Below are 21,430 nucleotides of genomic sequence, written 5' to 3'. Positions count from 1 at the left end.
TACACACGAACCTGCAGGGACAATTACTTCCTCTCCAAGGCCACTGATATGGTACCGGGGTGGCTGTAACACCCTTCGATCATTTTTCTCCACAAACAGTACACTAACTTGAGCACCAGTATCAACTAAAATTCTAACTGATTTGTTCCCGAGTACGCCAACTAGACTAACGTGTTCCACCTCTTTACATTTTTTGGTCCTAACCGGGTGTATCATTTTTGTTGGGGGCGCGGGTGGGTGGCGGAACCTGCCCCCCAAGCGTTTCGACCCCGCGTTGCGGCGGTGGCCGCGCATCTGATTAGAAAATGGTGACTTTGTGGGGCAAACATTATCAGCATGGCCTACTGTCTGGCAAATAGTGCAATACGGCACGCGACAACGCATTGCCATATGGTTGGGCTTCCCACAACGCTGACAGAATACTGCTTTTGCTGGGACCGGTACTGGGTCCGATGGGCGCGGTGCGGCAGCGCAAAAACGCAATACCTCTTCGCGTAACATTGCCAAACGAACAGCTTCAAACAGAGAAGTGGGGGAGGCTGCTTTGACTTCTCCTCCGATGTGGGGGTCAATACCGCGAACAAATGCATCAATTGCACGCGCTTCGGCTTCTGAGCGCAAAATTCTGTTTTCACTGGCATTTTCACCTAGCTTGTAGGTACGACAAGACACTGCTCGTATGCGATCTGCAAAGGCATCAAAATCCTCATTAGGCTTCTGCCTAAGGGTTGATAATTGATCTCTGTAATATGTGGTACCTCTGGAATCGGAATAACGCGTAGTCAATCCGCGGGCCAATACTTCAAATTCGTGCGTGTCACGCAATTCATCCACCGTTTCTATGAACATTCGGGCTTCCCCTGTCAACTTCAGTCTGGCTACATTGACCAATAGATCATCCGGCCAGGCACACGTGCGACCCACATCACGAATATTTTGTAAGAACATAGCTACATTTTCGTGGGACTTCCCAGAAAAGGTGGGAATGAAATCAGCCGCAGGAAAATTGCTTACAGTCGCCATGTTAGCAGAAATTGTGGCATTTGTATTAGCGACAGAATTAGTGTTAGTTGCCTCTGTTTGAGCATTTGTTACAGGGGTGGAGCTAGCCACAGGTATGGAAGTTCGCACACTAGCTTCCAGCGTCTGTTTCAAGACGCGGTTTTGCTCAAGTAGCTCCTGATTTTGTGCGAATAACTGGCGCATTTGTGCATTTATGGCCTCGAGTGGGTCTTGCAAGGCAGGTGCCTCTACGGGGGTATCCCGTTCCGTCGCTCGTGTTCCCATCGGCATGTTTACAATTTTATGGGACGCTAGTGACCAGAAAAAAGTAATGATTGTTACAAAAAAAGGACGGCCACAAAGATTCTCAATCCAGCGGCGGAAGATCGTCGAAGCTATAGTTGTAAGCATCGCGGCGACTTACATGGCGATGGAGGCGGTGCGACGCAGTGGTGGCGACGACGGCGGCGGCGGCGTCCGGACCCTCGGGCGGTGGCGAATGTGTTGGCGGCAGACGGGGCTGGCTCGGCCGGTCGGCGATGGCGGCAGCCCCTGGCGCGTCGGTGACAGCGGCGGGCGGCGGCGGCGTGGCGGATGACGGCGGCGGATGACGGCAGGCCCCTCGAACTCAGGCAGTGGGCAGCGCGGCGGCGTGCGGATCACGTGGCTGACTAGCGTGGGCTGCCCCGCTGCAGTGCGCGCCCTGTGCGTGTTTAGTGGAGCAGCCACAGCCCACGTGGAGCAAACGTGGCGGCCGGTTGGCGCATTCCATGCGTGAAGTGTACGGCGTCTTGCCGGGAGAAATTTTGTGTAGCGACAGAGTCACTACGGGAACGGATCCCACTTCTGACACCAATTGTACAGGATGGCGGGTATGGGCTGGCGGTGGGCGTTATGGAACAATAGTGTAAATTTTAGAGAAAGGCCATTTATTGGCTAAAGCATGATGAAAAGGGGCTACACAGGCCTAGGGAGGTGAGGGTGAGCCAGAGCTTACAATTTGGCGAACATTGTTCACGAAGCTACCAAAAGTGGTTGTCTGCCAAAACTAAGTCCACAGTGCCGCAGCACCGGGAGAAGCAGGAGATGTTCAATGCTACAGGGCGCGCATCCGACTCGCGGGTGAGCAAGAATGCAAGAGAGCGGGCCCGGCGACGGGCGGCCGGGTATATTCGACGCACCACGCAGCTTCCTCCACCGTGATTGGTCAGGACCGAGCAAACCGTGCGGGCGGCATGGAACTTTCCAGAGCGTTGCGTGCTAAGCGACGCCTGGGGCGGCGTTACCTCGTCAGCACATGAGAGAGGCGCGTGAACAAGGCGCCCTTCATCGGTGCTGACTTCCTGTTACTACACCGCGGGATGAAAGAATTTACAGGCAACTAACACTGCCGGCTGTGGCTTGGCCGCAATGAAAAAATGAAGTCACCGTTTGGGTGCTCATATAATAAAGTAAAATCCCTTATTGTCTGGCTCATCCTTTACACTGAGAAACACATCAGCAATGAAGGCTGTATTCTCGATAAGTTACAAGTTGCTTTTCATATCCCTGGATACCATTTCTAAGGACATGAACAAAGCTGAAAAAGCACCCCATTTTTGATGATAAGGAAATTAATATACTGGACAAACCTTGCAGACAGCATGATTTAGCGTAAGTTGCAAATCACGGTTTGGTAGAACATTATGTTGCAGATTGAAGTTTAGCAGGTAAAGCAAAGTAAATGCATCAAAGAAATGACATAGGGTAGGTAGGGGCAAAAGTGTGTACTTAACATTTTTCTATTGTTCCCTTTTCTAGTTACCTGACATTCACAATTGTACACAATTCACCTGGGACCATACTTTCCATGACACAATAACTTCAAGGTTGCTTGTATCATGATGAAAGTTATATTTAACAAAATGTTACACATTAAGAAAATCAATCTTTGCCCCAGGCCTGAGATTCCTAATGTTATGGGACAAAATTCCACATATTGCATAAGAATAGGCACTCAGGACACAGCAACAAGTCACTGTGCACATGATGCAAATACATACATACATACATACATTAATCCTTGTTTCATAGTACATGAATTCAACATTTCTTAATGATTTGGAATGTGTCACTTTAACATAAGTTTTCTTTGCTCAAAATAATTTTTTATAGTTACTACTTCATATCTAAAAATTCATTTATTCAGTAGAAGAAGTTGTCATTGATAAATTCTTTTAATTCGCTTTTAAATCTTGGTTGGCTGTCTCTCAGATTTTACTACTATTTGGCAAATGACCAAAGATTTTTGTGCAGCATAATTCATTCCTTTCTGTGCCAAAGTGAGATTTAATGGAGAATAGTGAAGATCATCCTTTCTTCTAGTGTAATAGCTATGCACTTTGCTGTTATTTTTGAATTGGGATGGATTATCAATGGCAAATTTCCTAAGAGAATATATGTATTGCAAAGGTACTGTGAACATTCTGAGTTCCTTAAATAATTGTCTGTAGGGTGATCTTGGGTGGGCTCCAGCTATTATTCTGCTTACACACTTTCGTGCAATGAATTACACACTTTTGTGCAATGAATACTTTCTTTCTTAATGATGAATTGCCCCAAAATATGATGCCATATGAAAACAGTGAATGAAAATAGGCATAGTAAGCAAATTTAATGATATGTTTATCACCGAAATTTTCAATAACCCTAATAGAATAAGTAGCTGAACCTAATTCTATCAGAAGATCATTGATGTGTTGCTTCCAATTCAATTTCTCATCAATGCATGCACCCAAAAATTTTCAGTATTCTGTCTTAGAAACAGACTTCCATTCATAGCCTATATTTATCAATCATGTTATGCCATTTACCATACAGAATTGTGTAACCTGTGCTTTCTCAAAATTTATTGAGAGACCATTTGCAGAGAACCACTTAATAATTATCTGAAAGACATTATTTCCAATTTCCTCAGTTGATTCTTGCTTGTTGAGTGTGATTAATGTGCTTGTATCATCAGCAAAAAGAACTAGCTTTGCATCTTCATGAATACAGAGTGGCAAGTCATTAATATATATTAAGAACAATAAGGGACCCAATACTGAACCATGTGGGACACCATTCTTGATACCTCCCCAGTTAGAGGACTCTGCTGATTTTTGCAGACTATCTGTACTGTTATTTTCAACCTTTTGCAATCTTCCAGTTAAGTTTGAATTAAACTATTCATGCACTGTCCTACTCATACCAGAACACTTAAGCTTATCTAGAAGAATTTCATGATTCACATGATCAAAAGCCTTTGAGGGATCACAGAATATCCCAATGGTGGTGTTCGGTTATTCAATGCATTTAATATTTGATCAGTGAAATCATATATAGCATTTTCTGTTGAAAAGCGTTTCTGAAAGTCAAATTGACATTTTTACAAATACGTGATGCTGCTCTTGAATACATTACTTTTTCAAGAATTTTGGGCAAAGCTATCAGAAATGAGATTGGGCAGTAGGTGTTAGGATCAGACCTATCCCTTTTTTATGCACTGGTTTAACAATAGCATACTTCATTCTATCTGGAAAAATGCCCTCTTTCAGTGAGCTGCTACATATATGGGTGAGAATCCGACTTGTTTGTTGGGGACAAGCTTTTAGTACTCTGTTGGAAATGCCATCACTTCCATGTGAGATTTTACTGTTGAGTGAATTTATTATTCTCCTAATTTTAGTAGGAGAGGTGGGTTGAATTTCAATTTTATAAAAATGCATAGGTACTGCCTCTTCCATATACTGCCTTGCATTATCTAATGAACAGCTGGATCCTGTTTTCCCTACAACACTGAAAAATGATTATTAAATTGTTTCCTACTTCTGACTTCTTATTAACAAACTTTTCTTTGCGTCTGATAGAAATACAGTCTTCCTGTGCTCTCAGTTGCCCTGTTTCCCTTTTAACAATATTCCAAATTGTCTAATTTTTTTTATCAGATGTGCTAATCTCATACATAATGCACATACTTCTGGACTTTTTAATAACTTTTCTTAATACAGTGCAGTTTACAAGATATTTTTATCCCTTTAGTAAGCCATGGCTTTTTACATGGTTTCTTAATATAATATTTCACTGTTTTCTTAGGGAAACTGTTTTCAAATATATGCAAAGAGGAAAGATATTCCAAGTCTCCCTCCAGACATATCCTTCACCAAAATTCATTGTCACATGTACTATCTTCTTCTCCAGTCTGGTGATTTTCTCTTTTGACATCCATTGTAACTCTCTAAACAGCTTAGTTTGTTGCATGGTATGGCCGTAGAGGTTGTTTACATCCAAGTGAAGGATGAAACTCAAATTTTCAGATTTTCTGTACTCCTCCTCACTCATTTGTGTGTTATTTGCCTTGGACTACATGTTTCCATACTTATAAAGTCCCCCATATATCCCATATTCAAAAAAATCACCATATTATCATCAGTAGCAGTCAATAGTTCAATGTTGATACATGTTCTTTTTAACATTCATTACATGAAAGCCCTGAAATGTGTCATTATACATGACAAAAACGTTTTTGTGCTGAAGTTTGGGATGTTTATCATTGCTTAACAAAAGAAAAACAATGTTAAGTATGCCACGTCTTATTATGGATATTCTCCACCAAATAATTATGTATCTTGAATAATCTGGCATGCCGCTTCTTTATGCTGCTGTTGGTTCATTTTGACATTACTGCATTGCCTCATGGGATTTATGCAATAGTTTCAATAAGTTTCAGTGCTTCATGTTCACAATACATTTAATTTCATTCTCTTGATATTCAGCGGCGAACGTAAAATTTACAAAGTCTGATTACATGCTGTTGATACAATATTTGGTCTAAGACTGACATAAGACATTTGTGGTGGTGTACAAATTGCCTCTATTATATGGTTTTTAAACAATTACTGTCATTATTACATAATGAATTTTGGAATTATACAATTAAAGTTCTTGGGTACAGCTTCCCAAATTACATAGAAAATAAGCGTGAATAATTTCCTAGAAAGACAGGAAAGAATCTGTTTCTATTAAGACTATAAATTACATGTTTTATCATTGCAGCAATATATTACATTAATTTGCATATGTTATTTTATTGACTTAAAGGAAAATCATCCTACCATATTCAGGTGAACAGAGCAATTAGTTTTACTGAACAAAAGGCCTAGATTCAATTAATTAAATTTTGTACAAGTAGAGTTTTACATTTCTATATAATCATAATTACATTTCTACTAACTAACACCAATTAGAACATAAGCATGTTTAATTCTGACAGAAAAACCATCATGTCATGTTTCTGTTGTGGCTACAAATAATTTCTAGTTTCAATGCATAAAAATAGCTGTCTATCTATGACTTGGAAATTTTGGAAATTTAATCATTAATTACTCCGTAGTTACAATAGCAAAATTATTCATAGCATGTGCCTGTAGTTTACCTTGTGTGTAAATTACGATGGTACATCAGTTTTTAATCCAATATCTTTCCTTCTTTCTATAGACTGGTGAGGTCCAATGTAAACAACGTCAAAGCAACAGTTTAAATTGGTGTAAATTACCAATATTATATATATTCCCTCTTCAGCAGAGTGGAGATGAGTTTGGAAAAGGATACAGGATCCCAAAAAGGATTGTGGTACTACAAATGGTGTAAAACAATGTAGAATCCAGAGTGTACGTATTCATGCATACACTTTGAAATTTCTGAAAAATTTGTGCGACCAGATCTACTTTAGTTTTCATGGATAATCTTGTATATTGCCTTATCAAGGATGTGGAGCTCCTGCCAAACATTTATCATAGGCCTATACTCCACAACCATTGTGGAAGTGCCTGAGAATTAACTGGAGAATGCAGTTATGTCAGGCAACATGGTTTTGCATAGTCTGTGTCTCAGATTAGATTAGATTAGATTAGATTTACTTTCATTCCTATTGATCCACAGTGAGGAGGTCCTCCAGGATGTAGAACATATCAGAAAAACAACAATACATGACAAATATTTACAACTCAAACAAATAAGCTAATGTACCATTCCACAGGCCCCAAGTGGAATGATCGTCATTTTTTAATGAACACTATATGAAAGAATCATTTTACAAATACTAATGCACTGAATTTGAAATAAAAATATTTTTATTTATTTATAAGGTAATAAACATTAACACAACTACTGTAATACTTATTTGCAGTGAACACTTTACTGTGCTGAAATTGTGCAGAATCTACTGAGAAATTCATCAATGGAGTAGAAGGAGTTGGCTACCAATAAATACTTAAATCCTTTAGGCTTCTCTTAAACCGAATTTCATTGCTTGTTAAGCTTTCTATGGCTGCTGGCAAGCTATTGAAAATGTGTGTTCCTGAATAATGCACACCTTTTTGTACAAGACCAAGTGACTTTAAATTCTTATGAAGATTATTCTTATTTCTAGTATTGATTCCATGAATCGAGCTGTAGGTTTGAAAAAGTGATATATTTTTAATGACAAATTTCATCAATGATTAAATATATTCGGAAGCAGTAGTTAGTATCCCTAGTTACCTAAACAGGCTTCTGCAGGGTGTTCTTGAGTTCACACCACATATAACTCTTACTGCACATTTTTGTGCCCAGAAAACTTTAACTTGGCTTGATGAATTACCCCAAAAAATAATCCATATGACATTGTGGAATGAAAGTAAGCCTAATATGCCAGCTTATTCATTTTTATATCGCCTATGTCTGACACAATTCGTATTGCAAATCGAGATTTGTTAAGATGCTTCAGCAGTTCTGTGGTGTACTTTTCCCAGTTTAATTTATTGTTCAGCTGTAATCCCAAGAATTTCACACTGTCCACTTCTTCTATCTGCTTGTCATCATATGTTAGACATATACTCATGGGACACCCCTTACAAGTTCTGAACTGCATGCAGTGTGTTTTTTCAAATTTTAATGACAAGGAATTGGCTAGGAACCAGTGATTAATGTCCACAAATATTTTATTAGCTGATCTTTCTAAGACTACACTTGATTTGCTATTTATTGCAATGTTTTTATCATCGGCAAACAAAACGAACTTGGCATTTGGTAATGTTACTGATGAAGGGTCATTGACAAACACAAGAAAAAGTAAGGGCCCTAAAATGGAACCTTGTGGGACCCCAAATGTAATTAGTTCCTAGTTAGATGATGCCTCATAGCTTGATACATGTCTCTTTCCTAATAATACCCTTTGTTTCCTGCCAGAGATATAAGATTTGAACCATTTTGCAGCATTTTCGGTTACACTATAATATTCTCATTTACTTAAGAAGATATTGTAATTTACACAGTCAAATGCCTTTGACAGATCACAAAATATACCAGTTGCCAGCAATTTTTTATCTAATGAATTAAGCACATTTTCACTGTAAGTGTAGATAGCCTTCTCAATATCAGAGCCCTTTAGAAATCCGAGCTGTGACTTTGACAGTATGTTATTTGAGAAAAGATGGTTATAAAGCTGATTGTACATTACTTTTTCTAAAATTTTTGAGAATACTGGCAAAAGTGAACTTGGACAGAAATTTTATGCTATTTCTTTATCTCGCTTCTTAAACAGTGGCTTAATTTCAGAATATTTTAAACATTCAGGAAATATTCCACTGATAAACGAACTGGTTACACAGATAGCTTAATATGTTACTTAGCTCAGAATCACATTCTTTAATTAACTTTGTTGATATTTCATCGTACCCACTAGATGTTTTTGATTTTAAAGATTTTATGATGGACATTATTTCTGCTGGGATACTGAGGATCAAATTCATATTATGGAAGCTACTTGAAATGTCTGGTCTGAGGCATTCCATAGCAGCATCTACAGAACCTGACAACTCCATCTTTTCAGTAATAGTTATGAAATGTTTGTTAAAAAGTTCTGCAACACTATACGCATCTGTCACCAATGTATCATATACACTTAATGCTGTTTGTCCCTCTTCATGTCTGGTTCTACCCGTCTCCTAATTCACTACATCCCATATTGTCTTTATTTTGTTATCTGATATGACTATCTTTTCCTTGTAATATATTTGCTTTGATGTCCATATTATAGTCTTTAATATTTTGCAGTATTTCTTGTAATGTGCTATAGCATCAACATCAGAACTGTTTCGGATTGACAGATACAGTTTTCTTTTTGTTTTACAAGATACCCCTATTCCTTGAGTAATCCAGGGCTTCTTTGTAGACTTTGCTGTAACCTTGGTAAGTTTTTGGGGCAAACAGTGTTTGAATAAGGTAAGCACTTTATTAGCAAAAGTGTTATTTTTCATTCATGCCATGAGCACTGTAAACATTAGTCCAGTGAATATCTCTGAGGAGTGTCCTAAAATAATCAATTTTTGGCTTATTGATTACCCTCTTGAGCTCGAATTTTACAGATTTTACAGATTAACAGACGGAACTGGATGTCATGATCTGAGAGGCCATTGACTATTGGTTTTGTAATATAATTTTGTTCATTGGACTTTTCTATAAAGATATTATCAATGGCTGTTTGTGAGCAATTTGCTACCCTAGTGGGGAACTTTACAGTGGGAATTAAGTTGAATGATAGTGTTACTAGCTCAAATAAGTTCTTATTGGGAGAGTCTTTAAGGAAATCTACATTGCAATCACCAGCAACCATTATTTCTTTGTTTTTGGTTGTTAAATGGGCCAATACAGCTTCAAGGTGGTTTACAAACAGATAAAAGTTACCTGCAGGTGCTCGATATACACTTAATATTATGAAGGATTTTTTGTGAAATTCTACTTGTAAGGAATTTCTAATTGTAAGGAAAGACAACCTTCATCAGTTGAAACTTTACATAATCAGTATATGCAACTCTGATGATATGCCTATCCCCCTGGTGTGTTTTCTCAGTAAGTTTCTAGTCATGAAATGTAATAGTTCCAGGAATTTGAGCATTATTCTGGCTGTTGATTTGATGGAAAATGCAATGTAGTTTTTAACACTGTGTGTGTGTGTGTGTGTGTGTGTGTGTGTGTGTGTGTTTGATGTCATCAATCACAAAATTTGCTTCAGAAACTTGAATCTGTAGGTATTAGGGGCCCGGCTTATGAATGGATAAAATAATATCTCCAAAACAGAGAGCAATTAGTTGAGCTTACTATCCAAGATGGGAACAAGATAAAGTCCTACTGCTCAGAAAACCAGAGCATCAAGTATAGTTTTAGTGTACCACAAGTCTCCATTCTAGGACCAGTTCTGTTTCTACTCTTTGTAAATAACTTGGAACCAACTAGCCCATGCCATAATTACATAAAATTTGTGGATGACACAAATGTGATAATAAAAGGAAGGACCAAAGTAGAATTACTACATGGGATTAGAAATTGTACCACCCACATTACAGACTGGTTTTCTGGAAACAACTTAGTAATAAACACAAAAAACAGTTACAATGCATATAAACACAGTGCAAAATAAATGTCCACTAGCACCAGACATAGAGTTGTTTACTAGAACACTCGAAAATGTAAGCTCTACAAAGTTTCTTGGTATATGGATCCAAGAAGATCTAAGATGGGTCTAACATACAAAATACATTACAAATAAATTAAATACCATTTGCTATACTATTGTAAGAGCCATATAAAATGCTGCATCAGGAAGCTCATGCAAGCTCTTATTCAAGAAACTACATATTGTCCACTACCATGTCTGTATATTTCACAAGTAATCGTATTTATAAGGAAAATCTTAGAAAATAGCAATAATCTTGTGTCAAACAACCAGAGTATCCACCTGTGTAACACAAGGATAAAGCAGGACAAACATGTTCAACATGCACACACAACACTAAAACAGAATGGACCACTGCAAGCAGGAAACAGACTATACAATAAGCTACCCACAAACGTTAAAATAATAAAAGACACTTCAAAATTTAAAACTGCTGTCCATAAATATTTATTGCAACAATGTAATTATAGTATAGGTGAATATCGTAAAACATAAAATTTTTTTGACAAGGTTAAATACCGGGTGATCAAAAAGGCAGTATAAATTAGAAAACTTAATAAACCACGGAATAATGTAGATAGAGAGGTAAAAATTGACACACATGCTTGGAATGCCATGGGGTTTTATTAGAACCAAAAAGAAAACAAAGTTCACAAAATGTCTGACAGATAGAGTTGGACAGCAAAACGTCAGTGACTGTGCATGACAATCGTGTATAAAAGGAGCCGTAATGAGAGAGAAAATCAGATGCACCAGCAGTCGCAGCATGTTGACGTTACCTGAAAAGGCACTTTTAGTGAAGCTTTATTATCAGAATGGGGAATGTGATAGTTCAGCGTTACGATCCTATCGCCACAGGAAGGGGATTCGAACCAGTAAAGGTCCGTTGACAAATGCAGCTGTGGCGAGAATGATTTTGAAGTTCAAAACCACGGGTTGTTTAGATGATAAACCCTGTAGTGGTTGACCGAACACAAGGTGTAATGCTCCTGAGACAGTTCAGGAAGAAATGGAAACTGTAACGGGTTCGTCTATGCACGGGGAAGTCATAGCTCGTGCAGTGGCACGTCGCACTGGCATTCCATACACTACTGTTTGGTTGGCACTTAGGCGTACCCTCTGATGCTATCTGTACAAAATCCATCAGCATCATGAACTGTTACCTGGCGATTTAGTGAAGCGGAGGGCATTTTCATTTCAAAAGATGGCGGAAGATGACGATTGGTTGAGTAACATGTTGTGGACCGACGAAGCTCATTTCACACTCCGAGGTCTGTCAATGACCACAACTCCAGAATTTGGGCTATTGTAAATCCTAGAACTGTTGTGGAAACTCCATTGCACGATGAAAAAGTCATGGTATGGGTTGGATTTACCACATCTACTGTTATCGGGCCTTTTTGTTCCAGGAAATGTGTGATTATGGTTTTGTAACTGCTACCATGACGGGTGAGAGGTACGCCAATATGTTACAGAATCGCATCATCCCCAGCCTGGCTGATAAATACCTGTTGGAACGTACAATGTTTATGCAGGATGGCGCTCTACCCCGTATTACTAGACGCATGAAATATCTCTTGCGCGCATCGTTTTGTGATGATCGTGTGCTCAGTGGCACTTTCGTCATGCCTGGCCTCCCAGGTCCCCAGACCTCATTTTGTGTGATTATTGGCTTTGGGATTAACTGAAGTTGCAAGTGTATTGTGATCGACCGACATCTCTAGGGATGCTGAAAGACAACATCCAACGCCAATGCCTCACCATAACTCCGGACGTGCTTTACAGTGCTGTTCACAATATTATTCCTCGACTACAGCTATTGTTGAGGAATGATGTGGACATACTGAGCATTTCCTGTAAATAACATCATCTTGGCTGTGTCTTACTTTGTTATGCTAATTATTGCTATTCTGATCAGATGAAGCGCTATCTGTCGGATATTTTTTGAACTTTTGTATTTTTTTGGTTCTAATAAAACCCCATGTCATTCCAAGCATCTGTGTCAATTTGTACCTATCTATCTACATTATTCTGTGATTTATTCAGTTTTCAAATTTATACTGACTTTTTGGTCACCCGGTATAATGTGTGGATGCTGAACCTTCAGTTGCAATAATATTAAGCCTAAATCAATGTAAATATTCTTGTATGATTTAAAAACATGTATTGTAAATCACAATGACATGTCCAATATCATATTGTATAACTTGTACAACAAATGATCAAAAGGACCAATAAAAATGTAATGTAATGTAATGTAAATGTAATGTAATGTGTGTGTGTCTTTGGAACTTACAGGCACTCAGTGGTGAGGTTATCTGCAATATTAATTCTGACCTTATCATTTTCCAAGCCAAAAGTGTTAAACAAAAAGTGAGCATTATAGCAAATCATATTATGGAATAAGATGGGTATGTGTTGTGGTAGTTGGTATTTCAAGTTGCTTGCATTGTCATCATACCGCGGAGTGAGGTGGAAGTGGAGTGGATGGACTGCTGAGGCCTGTTGTGGAGTTGTGAATCACTGAGGGCTATGGTGGGATGAAGCCTCTCTGCTGTTTCTAGGTCCCCAGTTCAATACACACACACACACACACACACACACACACACACACACACACACACAAACACAGGGTACCCTCTGCCATGCAACATATGGTGGCTTGTGTAGTATGTATGTAGATGTAAGAGTTCTTGGAAGTGGAAAGTAGTACAAAGAACATGTGTCAAAATGCCCAGAGTTCCGCCAGTACCTAAGACAGCTGTAGAATCATACTGTTATTAATTTTCTGCGCTTGAATGGCTATCAGCTATGAGTTGTTTGGCTGGTGGAGTGGCTGCCATAGACAGAGCAGTGAAGAATGTGCCAAACACAGAGGAGCAGCTACAGGAGACTAGAAAGCATAACAGGATGAGGGATATCAGTAAGCGACTATGTATGAATGTATGGTCTTGCAGCAATATGAATTAATGATGCCTTCTTGGGTTTTCAGCCACTTCAGGTAGTTAAAATCCCATGAGCTTTCAACCAAGATCTCCTCAGCCATTGTAAGGTGCATAATAGCTGCCATGTCACTATGGCCTCAGCATTACATAGCCACACTACTAACTGTGATGTCAATGATGCTCACTCCAATGCCAAAAACGGTAATGTACTCACCCAAGTCATCATGCCTACTTCAACCTCACAGTGGCCTGTTTCCAGGCTGTATTGAGCTGCAAACTATCACCCCTACTGATGGTGTTTTCAGATATATTTAATTCAATAGCTTCTTTTAAAATACTATTCCAAAATCTTTTCGTCTTTACAATGATGGATGTTTTGCTGAACACAGTCCCATGTCAATACTCCATATCATGTTTTGCCATTGCTGATTTTTCAGGCTAGCTTAGCACCTACCATGTTCCATCCAGCATTGTTCCACAGTGTGTACTGCTTGCCCAGTAGTAGTACAAGCCACATTAAGATGGTCTCTAGTACACTTCAAGTGTTATGCACCCTTTTTTAGTGACTGAGAACATGCAAAAACTAATCTTTGTGTGTAGCTTCCCTGTAGATATTGTGGCTGATGAGCCCATTGGTTTTCCACCAAGTGAGGACATCAAGGGAGGGTAGTGTTTTTCACATTGTGCAATATCTTTTTATTTTTTCTCTCAATATCAATTTATATGAATGTTTTCTTTTCCTCATTAGTAGTAAGAAATTGGTACATCACCACAGAAGACAGTTAAGACAGGATTTTAAAATAATCTCTGTAACAAAAGAGATATGTCAGGAGAATATTCAATTTTTTTAACAACTTTTGTTTCAATCTTGCTTAAGGGTACTTATGTTTTAGATCGCATAAAAAATTGATGTGTAATTTTTGCTGCTGCATCAAATGATATGTGTGATAGTAAAAAAAAATCATAACTGTAATTGTAAGAAGAGGCAGTAATTTCTCCCATCCAACAAAACATCTTAAAACATACACATTGAGACTTCAGTATTGGTGCAGTACATAGGTTCTTCCCCCCCCCCCCCCTCTCCCCCCCCCCCCCCCCCCCATCCCCACCATTGTGAGGAACTGTCCATGGCACAAAATTTAGTTTCAACAAGAATTTGTGCTTTAATTCCAGTATTGCAAGTAGTAATTAGCCCTCATTATGTAGATTTCACACCACACACCATTTTGTACTCTTTGTGTTAGCTGTAGGGCTGCCTCCCACCATGGCTATTCCAAAATCGACCAACAGAAGTAACACAAACTGATGAGCAATTTTACAGGAGAAAGTCGCAGCTAAGCATGAGTAGACTTTTTCTAGCAAATGTTAAATTAACATAAGAGAAAAAAATTGTCATTATTGTGTACAAGAAAAAATAATATTTGTCAGTTTTCTTATTGAATGAATACAAGTGCAACAAAAGCCATTATTATATGAAAATGAGTAGCAGAGAATTAAAAAAGGACCAATTATCCAACAATGGAAAACATTAGTGAGCTGCTTGACTATGCAGAGAAAGTAGGAAATTTGTGCAATAGCTTGTGTGATTACGCTTAGTAGTATCTCTCTTGTCATAATTAGCTTTCTTTCCTCTTTCCTCACCATTTCCCTAGTAGGAACTTTATTAATCAAAAGGACTCAGAAATAATGCCAAACTTTGACTCATCAGTGTAGTGTAAATTATTATGAAAATTTCTATAATTTGTCTCATAATACTTTTTGACAAATTGAGAGGAATTTATAGAAATGCAATTTCACAGAAAATTGCCGGTTTCGGGTGTAAGATTTACGAGCATAAAAATTTTTCTTCTGAATTTTATTAAATTTTATTTTGGTAATTGCTAGCATGACGAAAATGGTGCCCATTGTTGATCATAACATACACTCCTGGAAATGGAAAAAAGAATACATTGACACCGGTGTGTCAGACCCACCATACTTGCTCCGGACACTGCGAGAGTGCTGTACAAGCAATGATCACACGCACGGCACTGCGGACACACCAGGAACCGCGGTGTTGGCCGTCAAATGGCGCTAGCTGCGCAGCATTTGTGCACCGCCGCCGTTAGTGTCAGCCAGTTTGCCGTGGCATACGGAGCTCCATCGCAGTCTTTAACACTGGTAACATGCCGCGACAGCGTGGACGTGAACCGTATGTGCAGTTGACGGACTTTGAGCAAGGGCGTATAGTGGGCATGCGGGAGGCTGGGTGGACGTACCGCCGAATTGCTCAACACGTGGGGCGTGAGGTCTCCACAGTACATCGATGTTGTCGCCAGTGGTCGGCGGAAGGTGCACGTGCCCGTCGACCTGGGACCAGACCGCAGTGACGCACGGATGCACGCCAAGACCGTAGGATCCTACGCAGTGCCGTAGGGGACCGCACCGCCACTTCCCAGCAAACTAGGGACACTGTTGCTCCTGGGGTATCGGCAAGGACCATTCGCAACCATCTCCATGAAGCTGGGCTACGGTCCCGCACACCGTTAGGCCGTCTTCCGCTCACGCCCCAACATCGTGCAGCCCGCCTCCAGTGGTATCGTGACAGGCGTGAATGGAGGGACGAATGGAGACGTGTCGTCTTCAGCGATGAGAGTCGCTTCTGCCTTGGTGCCAATGATGGTCGTATGCGTGTTTGGCGCCGTGCAGGTGAGCACCACAATCAGGACTGCATACGACCGAGGCACATAGGGCCAACACCCGGCATCATGGTGTGGGGAGCAATCTCCTACACTGGCCGTACACCACTGGTGATCATCAAGGGGACACTGAATAGTGCACGGTACATCCAAACCATCATCGAACCCATCATTCTACCATTCCTAGACCGGCAAGGGAACTTGCTGTTCCAACAGGACAATGCACGTCCGCATGTATCCCGTGCCACCCAACGTGCTCTAGAAGGTGTAAGTCAACTACCCTGGCCAGCAAGATCTCCGGATCTGTCCCCCATTGAGCATGTTTGGGACTGGATGAAGCGTCGTCTCACGCGGTCTGCACGTCCAGCACGAACGCTGGTCCAACTGAGGCGCCAGGTGGAAATGGCATGGCAAGCCGTTCCACTGGACTACATCCAGCATCTCTATGATCGTCTCCATGGGAGAATAGCAGCCTGCATTGCTGCGAAAGGTGGATATACACTGTACTAGTGCCGCCATTGTGCATGCTCTGTTGCCTGTGTCTATGTGCCTGTGGTTCTGTCAGTGTGATCATGTGATGTATCTGACCCCAGGAATGTGTCAATAAAGTTTCCCCTTCCAGGGACAATGAATTCACGGTGTTCTTATTTCAATTTCCAGGAGTGTATAATGTTCAGTCACTCAATATGGTGGTGATCTGCATGAACAGTAATATGAAAACAAGCTGCCAACCATGCAGCTAGCAGAAAGCCGACATACATCAGAAACAGGTACCACAGATGTAACAAATGACAGCAAAGATACACAGACAAATTGTGACAATACCATGATCACTATCTACCAGAATGTTTCACACATCTCCTGAAGTGATATATTGCTGCTGAATAAAACAGAGGAATGTGAAACAGCAATGTATTTTGACAATATAGGACAGACACTGATTATCAGTAATCCAAATATTAATATGCAAAGTACAGCATATAATAATGACAATAGCACTACTAATGCACTGTTACAGCAATTTACTGACAATTGTGAACCCTAAATTTCATGATATGAACACAAATTTCAATACAGTTACACATCAACTTGAACGTGAAATGTAACGATTTCACAGAAGGTTTCTCAAATTTCAAAACAGAACAAAAACAGGTGGTGGAAGATTTCCAAAACAGTGTCACACAAAAATTCAATGATCTGAGAGAAAATTTATACAGAGATATCTGAAAATTTAAGTGAAATGAGAAAAACAATTGAAACAGGAGTTTATTTCTGAGGTTAAAGAAAGTATTGACGTTTTGATGCTCTGTATGAAAAGGTAGGTTCAGTTAGTAACAATCAAGAACATGTAGAAAGTGAATTAAAGATAATCATACATATGAATAATAGTAAGAGCAGATCAAAATTAAATGTGTACTACTGTAAACAAAGTGAGCACTACAGTCAACAAGCCACACAAGGACTGTAAAGGTTTACCATTGGCAGTAGAGGTGTAAACATTAAGAGAAGAAAGCTTGGAATTAGAATCTGAATGTACCAAAAGAGAAAGAATTCAGATAAGAGAAAATTTTGACAATATATCCAAAAGAGCAGAAGCAGGTATCTTAGATCAAAGTAGTACACTAAAGCAGAAAGTAATATTTGAATGCAAATAATATGTACACATGGTAGAAAAGGCCATGAAGAAAAGGGAAACTGAATCATCAAATTGAGTAGGTCAGATTGCTAATATTCAACTACCTATGCCCAAGGCAGATGCTTGTAATAGTTGTCCACATCTTGTCACACGCCCAGTGGTGAGCACAAGTGAAGATTGTAAAATTCGTAATTTGTGTAGAACAGTACCTACAACACATGCAAAATTCCCACACAGTGCCCTGCACTCTTGTAACAACACACAGCTGTCAGATAATACCACATGTTTAACATCTATCTTCACTGATGAAGGGTTGCTTGGACATAAGCAGTTTCAAATGTAGTCAACAGATGGAAAGCAGATAAACCTGGTAGTTTTTATCAGTGTGATTTGCGATGTATTTCCTCATAACTGGACAGAGGCTAAAAAGATTAGATTTGTTGTTGGTTACACACAAGGTGACGTTCTTTTATGGGTCACTGAAAAGGCATAACATTGTCACAGTTATGAGCAATTTGAACATGCTCCATAAAAACACGGGAGAACTGCCGGATATCAGTAATGTTCTGCCACGATATTACGGCGCAGAATCTTCTGGCCATCTTTAGGTGAATGCCACTGTAGTAGTACTGGCGAGTATGCACTGAGCTCCGCTATTTAAAGCCTTCTGAGGTGATATTGCGCATGGGCTGCTCAGCGTGCGCGTTCATAACGGCTCCGTGCGCTGCACCTCGCGCCCTCCACTGTGAAAGCCTGGCGTATTGGTATCAGGTCGATTTCCATCTTTATGCAGATAACTATGTCGACTACGAAGTTTCTCTATAACAGGATTCCAAGCAGAGTTTAGCTGATAACCGCTATCGCGATTGATGAGAGTCTCATTGTCAGACAATCTTATTTCCACAGATTCATTGATAATCGAGCTCCAAAAGTTTGATGTATGGGCCAAAATTTTTGTGTCGTCATAATTCTTGGAATGGTCTGTGGAAATACAATGTTCGGCGACTGCGGACTTGGTGGGTTGGAGAAGGTGAGTATGCCGTTGGTGTTCCACAATGCGTTCCTGCACAGTTCATGTCGTTTGCCCCTATATATGATTTGCCGCATTCACATGGAATTTTGTAAACACCTGGTTTACGCAGGCCCAGGTCATCTTTAACGGATCCCACCAGTGATTAAATTTTGGAAGGAGGACGAAAGATGACTCTCACTTGATACTTTCTCAATATTTTGCCTATCTGTGAAGAAATATTCCCAATAAATGGTAGATAAACAGTCGACCTGAAAGAATCTTCCTCTTCCTTGTTCCATCATTTGTAAGTCTTCACCACTCTGTTCACTTGCCTAGGTGAAAAGCCATTCTTCAAAAATACTTTTTGCAGGTGTTCAAGTTCCGCTTGAAGACTGTTGGCGTCAGAGATAGTATGGGCACTGTGGACCAAGGTTTTGAGAAAGCCCATTGTTTGTGCTGGATGGTGGCAACTAGTAGCTTGTAGATATAGGTCTGTGTGAGTGGGCTTTCTGTACACCGAGTGACCAAGTGTGCCATCACTCTTCCGTCGCACCAAGACGTCTAAAAATGGCAGACAACCATCTTTCTCTATCTCCATGGTAAACTTTATGTTTTCATGTATGGAGTGACATAAAAATTCTTGGAGACGGTCCAGACCATGAGGCCACACTATAAAAGTGTCATAAACGTACCACCAAAATACTGTCGGTTTAAAAGTGGCAGAGTCGAGTGCTCTCTCCTCAAAATCCTCCATAAAAAGATTGGCCACCAGGGGAGACAAGGGACTCCCCATGGCGACACCATCAGATTGTTCATAAAATTCGTTGTTAAATATAAAATATGTAGAGGAGAGAGTGTGCTCAAACAACGCTGTAATGTCTGCACCAAATATATTGCCAATGAGGTGTAGTGAGTCCACCAGAGGCACCTTTGTGAACAGTGAAACCACATCAAGACTGACCAATAAGTCACTACTTTGCAGTTGTAGTGACTGAAGTCGACTGATAAAATCACCAGAATTCTTTATGTGATGTGCACACTTGCCTATCATTGGTTTGAGCGAAGATGCCAAGAATTTTGCTAGGTCGTTGGTGGCTGTTCCAGTGTTACTCACAATTGGACGTAATGGCACATTTTCCTCATGGATCTTAGGCATTCCATATAGCCTAGGTGGAACTGAACTGTTTGGTTTCAGTCTCTTGATAACCTCCTTCGGTAGAGAACTATTTAATAAAAGTTCTGCTGTTTTTTGCACTACTCGGCTCGTGGTTCCTTATCGATTTTGCGATACATTGAATCACACAATACAACATTGATCTTATTAATATAGTCATCCTTTGGCATGAGGACAGTAGCATTTCCTTTGTCAGATTTTAAGACTACTGTATCCACATCTGCTCGTAAGTTACGGAGGGCTATCCTCTCCACGGGCGAGATGTTATTCGGAGGAGTTACGGAGGATAGCCCTCCGTAACTTACGAGCAGATGTGGATACAGTAGTCTTAAAATCTGACAAAGGAAATGCTACTGTCCTCATGCCAAGGGATGACTATATTAATAAGATCAATGTTGTATTGTGTGATTCAATGTATCGCAAAATCGATAAGGAACCACGAGCCGAGTAGTGCAAAAAACAGCAGAACTTTTATTAAATAGTTCTCTACCGAAGGAGGTTATCAAGAGACTGAAACCAAACAGTTCAGTTCCACCTAGGCTATATGGACTGCCTAAGATCCACAAGGAAAATGTGCCATTATGTCCAATTGTGAGTAACATTGGAGCAGCCACCTATGGCCTAGCAAAATTCTTGGCATCTTCGCTCAAACCAATGATAGGCAAGTGTGCACATCACGTAAAGAATTCTGGTGATTTTATCAGTCGACTTCAGTCACTACAACTGCAAAGTAGTGACTTATTGGTCAGTCTTGATGTGGTTTCACTGTTCACAAAGGTGCCTCTGGTGGACTCACTACACCTCATTGGCAATATGTTTGGTGCAGACATTACAGCGTTGTTTGAGCACACTCTCTCCTCTACATATTTTATATTTAACAACGAATTTTATGAACAATCTGATGGTGTCGCCATGGGGAGTCCTTTGTCTCCCCTGGTGGCCAATCTTTTTATGGAGGATTTTGAGGAGAGAGCACTCGACTCTGCCACTTTTAAACAGACAGTATTTTGGCAGTACGTTGACGACACTTTTATAGTGTGGCCTCATGGTCTGGACCACCTCCAAGAATTTTTACGTCACATGAAATCCATACATGAAAACATAAAGTTTACCATGGAGATAGAGAAAGATGGTTGTCTGCCATTTTTAGACGTCTTGGTATGACGGAAGAGTGATGGCACACTTGGTCACTCGGTGTATATAAAGCCCACTCACACAGACCTATATCTACAAGCTACTAGTTGCCACCATCCAGCACAAACAATGGGCGTTCTCAAAACCTTGGTCCACTGTGCCCATACTATCTCTGACGCCAACAGTCTTCAAGCGGAACTTGAACACCTGCAAAAAGTATTTTTGAAGAATGGCTTTTCACCTAGGCAAGTGAACAGAGTGGTGAAGACTTACAAATGACGGAACAAGGAAGAGGAAGATTCTTTCAGGTCGACTGTTTATCTACCATTTATTGGTAA

The sequence above is a fragment of the Schistocerca serialis genome, chromosome 5 (assembly GCF_023864345.2).
Source record: "Schistocerca serialis cubense isolate TAMUIC-IGC-003099 chromosome 5, iqSchSeri2.2, whole genome shotgun sequence".
NCBI classification, from domain to species: domain Eukaryota; kingdom Metazoa; phylum Arthropoda; class Insecta; order Orthoptera; family Acrididae; genus Schistocerca; species Schistocerca serialis.
This window is presented reverse-complemented; position numbering follows the sequence as displayed.